Source organism: Sinohyriopsis cumingii, chromosome 10, assembly GCF_028554795.1.
Source record: "Sinohyriopsis cumingii isolate HCF-2022 chromosome 10, ASM2855479v2, whole genome shotgun sequence".
NCBI classification, from domain to species: domain Eukaryota; kingdom Metazoa; phylum Mollusca; class Bivalvia; order Unionida; family Unionidae; genus Sinohyriopsis; species Sinohyriopsis cumingii.
This window is the reverse complement of record NC_142970.1, coordinates 67928619-67935501: the sequence shown is the minus strand read 5'-3', so window position 1 is coordinate 67935501 and position 6883 is coordinate 67928619. Positions and strand designations below refer to the sequence as shown.

General features: G+C 32.3%; 1 long non-coding RNA gene across 1 annotated transcript; it reads right to left on the bottom strand.

Annotated features, from left to right (window-relative positions):
* Positions 1-2231: 2231 nt before the first annotated feature.
* LOC149790330 (uncharacterized) lies at positions 2232-6659 on the bottom strand. Its single transcript, XR_016423945.1, has 4 exons — positions 6560-6659; positions 6006-6053; positions 4054-4125; positions 2232-2311 (listed from the first exon to the last, which is right to left on the bottom strand). It is a non-coding gene; the product is annotated as an uncharacterized LOC149790330 (long non-coding RNA).
* Between the last annotated feature and the right edge of the window lie 224 nt (positions 6660-6883).

Genomic DNA, 6883 nt, shown 5'->3' with positions numbered 1-6883 from the left:
TGTAAGTACTACTCTACATTTGATCTTAGTCTTTATGTAAGTATCACTCAATGTATGTTTATAATGAAAACCAGACTTGCAAGCATTCTCATTTAAGGTATAAAAAAATGATTTTGAGGACATCCGGGACAAACCTGTATGATATAACATATTTAAACGTAAGCAATTAGGTAGAGTAAAAGTTTGGTTTCTCACAAAACTAATTTAAGCAGGACCAATTACCAAGTAACGTCAACACATATTATTCCAGACATGCAAAATCCTCTTAAGTGAAAGGAACTACGAAAAATCGCACAAAATTATCTTATGTAATCTGAGAAAAAAGTGTCATAATTTAAATATGCACGGACGTAAAGATCTTTAACACATATTTAAAAAACAAATTGCCTCCTCGTTACAATAAAATATCAGAAAGAATACTAAACAATTGTTTCTAGACTCGTTTGTATTGATCATTATGATTGATGCTTCGTGAGAAAATATGCATTTTTGTCTGCATATAGTGCTCAATTATAATATATATATATATATATATATATATATATATATATATATATAGGTTCATACATTTGTTCCAAGTTGCTACCTTTCTTTCTTCTAATTAAAAGCATAACTTTTACAATTTAGATTGCAACATAAGAAAACACGCTTATGCACTGATTCCCTTTTCAGTTCCGCCGCATATTGCATCTAAACCATTTAAAATGTGCAGAAATATATTTTGTATACAACCTAATTGTGGAAATATGGTTCTTATTTATATCAGTCTTATAGATTGAGTTACCTAGTGGCAAACGTTAGTTAATGATATATCATTGAGTGATTATCAACTTACATCTGTACGAGTCATGCTGGAGGCATTGATCCGATGGTGCTTTTGTAGAGATTCTGATGAGATTTACCTGCTGCACAACTTCACCTGGTCAAGTAATACGATAATTAATTATAAATCTCGCATCTTTACAGACTAAACCAAAACAATGCTCAGTATCAAATGGTATTTTAACTATATCGTGTCCCAGTATTTATTCAAATAATGGTGACAAAAGATATTTTTAAATTACCCTTTTGAGGAACTGTTTATAGTTTTACATAACAATTTGATATCAAGCACAATATTTTTGTATTACACGACAAAATTATAAGTACCTGTTATCATAATGCCATTCTTTAAACAAAAATATACATAGTCCGATACATTTACATTATGCCTTTATTGCGGTAACGAACATGTGTGCTTAATTGCTTACATAAAAAGTGCATACCGTCTCTGTGTTTCAGGCATGAACACGGATCTCCAGAAGATTGAAAGGACCCTATACAAATATACAAATATAGAGCATCATTTTGTCACTTATTAATAAGAGCCTAAAATGTCCTAAAGGCCTAACAAATTCAGCGGTTACTTGGTTAATCGGCCATTCTAATTTCCTGCTGTCAAATTCCCTACATTCATCTTATGCAAGTAACGGTCACTTGCCATGTGTTTCCTAACCGTATGGCTTTACCCTGCTTTCTGTAGTCAGGTTTTTTAACCTTTCCATCCTGTCTTCGGCGGTAGGCAGCCATGTACTTATTAAGCAGGCAGTAGTTTCATCCCGATTGCCGTGGTCACTGGACCTTATCAGCAGTGATCGCCGAGTATGCTAGGTATGGCATATATAAAGGTATATTACGTTAATCGATGCCAGCAAAAATAGTATTTTCATTCCATAATCATCAAAGCCTCTCATAAAAGACAACTGTAGTTTGATCTTAGTGAGTTTGTGACAACCTCTTAATTGATCAAGTGTGGGTACACGTTTAAGATTCATTGCACTAGATAATCAAAGCCAGGTGTTTCTTAACCATAATAACGTTTAGATGCGAATTAATTAAATTCTAAACATGGAAAGAAACTTCGACATATGTTCTAATCATAGGAGAATCAGTGATGATGTAATGTTTATAATGGGATTAAAAAGTGAACAGTAATACTGTCTCTATCAATTTAAATATCCGGTACCAATTTGACATATTTACTAAAGATTTTCCTACCTTCATGACACTGTTTCAAATCTTTGATTGTTGCATCATGAATAATTTTACAAGATGGATTTACAACACACTATTTATTTCAATATCGACAAATTATGACCATTTCTAGTGAAAGGTCGTTGATGTTTCTAATGCTTCCACCAGCTCTACACGACACATAATAAAATGGAATATTAGTATGGTATTATTCATTATTATTGATGCTTACTGGATAAGTGTAGTACTATATCATTTCTGCATGTGTCACTGTGAATAGTAGCCAGAGTATGCCATACTGAAACGAAACCAAATATACATACCTATTATATTAGAGGTTTAGATGTCGTAAATGCATGCGATACAATTCACAAACATAACTAGAGTAAATCGAAGGTGAAAGATTTCATTAGTAAATGAAAGTTTGAAATCAATATTGTACTTATTTCTTTATAAATTTCTCTTACAGAGTTAAACAAAATGTTCCATTGGTTTATCACATATAAGTCCTAATTTTGTCGCAGATAAATTCCCAATCCACCATAAACAATGAACAGCCACAACGTTATTGAGATAGCGAGAAACAATCTTCATATGTGAAAAATATCTTTCATCAACTAAAGTCAAGCCATGTTTTAAAACACGGATTTAGCGCAGAACAAATAAAATATATCCTAAAATCAAAAGAAATCGAACAAATATGAATATTGTTGAAGAAAATAATTATACCAAACGCAAAAAGTCGAAACAGAAACATAATGAAATAGAAATCAGAGCATACAGTGTTAAAAGATGATGAAAACAGTTATATATACATATGACAAGCACATATAATAGTTTCAGAGTTACTGTAACATCTTCAAAATCAACATCTAAGCAGTGGTAGGACTTCAATAAACACAATGAATTCCAGCACAAACGATTTATCATGCTCGAAAAATAAGTAAAACAATACAGTTCTGAACATGTCAGATAAAGATACAATTTCAAAATAACCATAATATTTACAAACTGTAAGTATCGTTAAAGGTCTAACTCAATTCTTTCTAAACAGATAGCAAACCGATCATACTACCTGTAAAAAAGTAGTATATTTCTTTAATTGGTAGAAAAATACTTAGTGATTAGTTTCACCAGTCTCGATACTATTTGCACACCATTTCACGTTATTGTTCCTGAAACCTGAAATGCCATTGTAATAACGGATAGTCAAATCAACTTCTCTTGCAATAAGGGAGCAAAAGGAGGCGCATTGAGGGTCTGAAAATAAAACATTATTCTTTGAATTTTGATAATTTTAATTAAATGTGTTGAAACATAAAGCCACCTTTCTCCCCCTTTCTAACCGAAACCTTAGCGCTTTTAAATATGAATAACTCTTGACACATAAACATACAATGCTTGTATCATATATCTGCGTTACCTTTCGATTTTTTAAAAAGAATTTCCGCATATTATATGTTGTGATTTTTTTTATAAAACTTCGGACAGCTTATTCATATATTGCTCCGAGTGCAATTGGAGCCATTAACGGTCATGCAGTCTTTACATCTTTAGATGTAATAGACAAAGAAACAGAAACCCATATTTGTTCGGCTAGTCATGTACGACAATAAAGCACTGAACAAAGATAAGCTGGCATCTATGTGAAGTTATATTTTGCAGCTGGAATTACATGGTGGAAGAGTAAAGTATCTGACACAGCGATGTGTTTTTTTTCAGTTTTAATTTAGACATGAAGCAATCTAGGCATCGCATGTTTCCTACCAAACCTAGTGAACACAAGTCTAACCTGGTATGCGCCATAGTATGAGAAGGCATTTCAAATTATTTCATGTGAACTGATGACTACATTATAACAGGACTACAGAAACATGATATTTGTAGCTTTTATTATATATACAATTATATATATTGACACCAGATGTGCTCGCTGTAAATGAGCCCACAGGATTGCACATTTTAAATTTTAAATTAAATGAATTGGTTTGATACCCATACTGCGAATATTGACTTAGTATTTTAGATCAAGGAACTTACATGTGTGATGACTCCTGCAGTGATAGGGCTGTACCTCATGCCTGTGCGAGGTAAAGTGTGTCCGATATAGATCTGAGAAAGAATATTAAATGCATGTGCTGGGTATACAATCAACGTTCCCTACACTCAAAATGCATTGTCTTAGATGATTGGAACACATATGATACAACTTCTTAACGTATTATATATATATATATATATATATATATATATATATATATATATATATATATATATATGAATAATTAGGCCTTTTATGTCTGTGTAGCATACGGCATCATACTAGAAGAATTTTTCTCTGTTTTGATTGCATCAATAAAATATTGTATAAAAACATGCATTCATTTCCAGTTTGTTTCGGATTAAGGAGTGCTACGGTTGCTTTGCAATATGGTTTCTATTACATCTATATGAGAAAAGAAAGATATGTAAATGTCAGGTTAAATGCAAATTCATTCTCACGTCACAACTATGTGCGTTTGCTCCTAATGGTAGTCATTGTAGTCCCTGTTCTATCTGCATGGTGGCATTTGTAACTGTTAACACAGTTTATGCTAGACTAAAGAAATGTTCACTCCCATAGGGTTTATAACAGATCTAACATTACGATTGTTATTTGCATCAGCAAGTTTGCCATATATATCATGTGCGTGTTAATTTAACATGTATGTCAGGAATAGTTATGTCACTCTTAATTTGTGAGTATAGCAGTTATTAAGTTTCCGAAATAAATGTGTTATGTTTATTCAAAACCATGAATTAGTCGTTTACATTATCTCTACGCGATTTCCTCAAAAGTTTGCGAAATTCAGTTTTGTGTGTAATCTATCAGACTGTAAAATTGTCAATCTAGAACATTGCTATAACCTCCAGGGTATTAGCTATGCATGTCGTCTGTAGTTTGAAATTTCCATTAGAGTAAAATAAATTACATTGAAGTACTATATAAAAGGAGTTCATATGACTAACCTTTGAACATATGCTTTTGCTTTTCTCTTTGCAATCCAAATATCGTATTGCGCTTTTCGATCGATCACGATATTAAGAAAACGGTTGATAAAATAACTTTGAAAATGTTGCAGATTTATCTAATAATCCTTTTCTTCCTTATACAGGTTGTTTCTCTGTCTTCCACATACGTATCTCCTTTGCTTTGTGTCATCCTATGACAGTACTCATTTATTCCCATGGAGGATTTCTTGACATTGAACATTTTTAATATTGTCTTTTAGATGAACTCGCACCATATACGCTTAAAACATTTCCCCCTTTTGGTTAGCCGTTTAAAAAATAATGAACGATTATTTGATTTTGATCCTATTAATTTTGTAGTTGTATTCTAAAGAATACACTTATAATCTTTGAAGCCTCTAATACCTTCTCTGTGTTTAAACTAGATTCTGTCCTGTCTTATTTATACTCATTTTGTTTCCTCGCCTTCATTTCCGTGGCATCAGTCACCGATTCTCAGTTTACCGTGTGATTTGTTTTGTCTGTCGGCAGTTATGCTATAGTTCATTAAGATGAAAGGGCAAAATCAGGATCATATTTAGGATAATAAAATGGACTTCATTCATCACGCACTCGACATTCAATCGTTGTAACTAATTATTAGAGAATGATGAAAATTACAACTTTATACATTGCATCGATGCATTATACATCATATCAATACATTAGGCACTTTAATACCGTTCTATACATGGCCGATATTGAGTTAATTTATGTTCAATTTATTTTCTTCTGTTTAGCTAGGACGTTTAGTGTTTTTGTTATTCCTTCAAATATATTTGTTGTTTGTAAACATGGCATAAAGATCTCAATAAGTACAGTATGTCTCATCCTAATAGCAATGACGAAATTAAAATAACAGTAACCTCGATTTATTCCGGAGAAAAATACATTAAAATTATAATGCAGTTACCTGAACTGCAACCTTACACAGCACTTACAATCATATGACTGTTCGTTCCAGCACTCGTTCTTATGATCTCCAGGATCTACAAGGTATTAAACAGCAAAGAAAATTCAAAATAGTTTTCGTATAATCTTTTTCGACGTAACATGAATTATTATTATGGACTTTTACATTTAAATACTGTGAGAAAAGTGTATTGTCTTCTTCCTTTAATTTTTCGATGTTTGGTGTAAATAATAATTTCGAGATATTATTATTCATACGCGTATAAAATGACCAATACCATGGAGATGGATATGAATATTTGTTTTCACTCATATATGTTTAGGAAGTGGTTAAGTTTGTTCATATGCTTCCTCTTCTGGTCCTGACTTTTCGCGTGTTGTTTTTATTTATTAAAGGTTTAATATACAAGCTGAATATTACGGAAACTAGAAAAGAGAAATGTTGTGTGCGCATTAACAATAACAGTTGTCGAAACTCGTTCTTCTTTCACTACTACTGTGATATCATCCTGTCAGTCTAACAGGTTATACACTACTTATAAACATTTAGGGTGGAAAATATAAGTGTTGTTATTTTGCTTACCTGGAAGAATCGGGTAAGTGTGCATGATATTTGACCCAGAGCAGTTACAGTAATCCGGCATGTGTTCGCCAAATCTTTCTGCAATAGAACAGTGCACAGAGGTCTCAAGCAGCAATGCATACATATGGCACACATTTAATATATACATGCTGCTTGCACGAAAACCACATTATAGAGATAGCGTTTTAGTCTATACATGATTAAAACCTGACTTATCTTAGATGACTAAAGGATGCATTGTTACATATGGAGACTCACATATTGGAGTTGTGCAAGTATCACCATTATTACCATCATTCCCACAATACCTATGGTCATCATTGA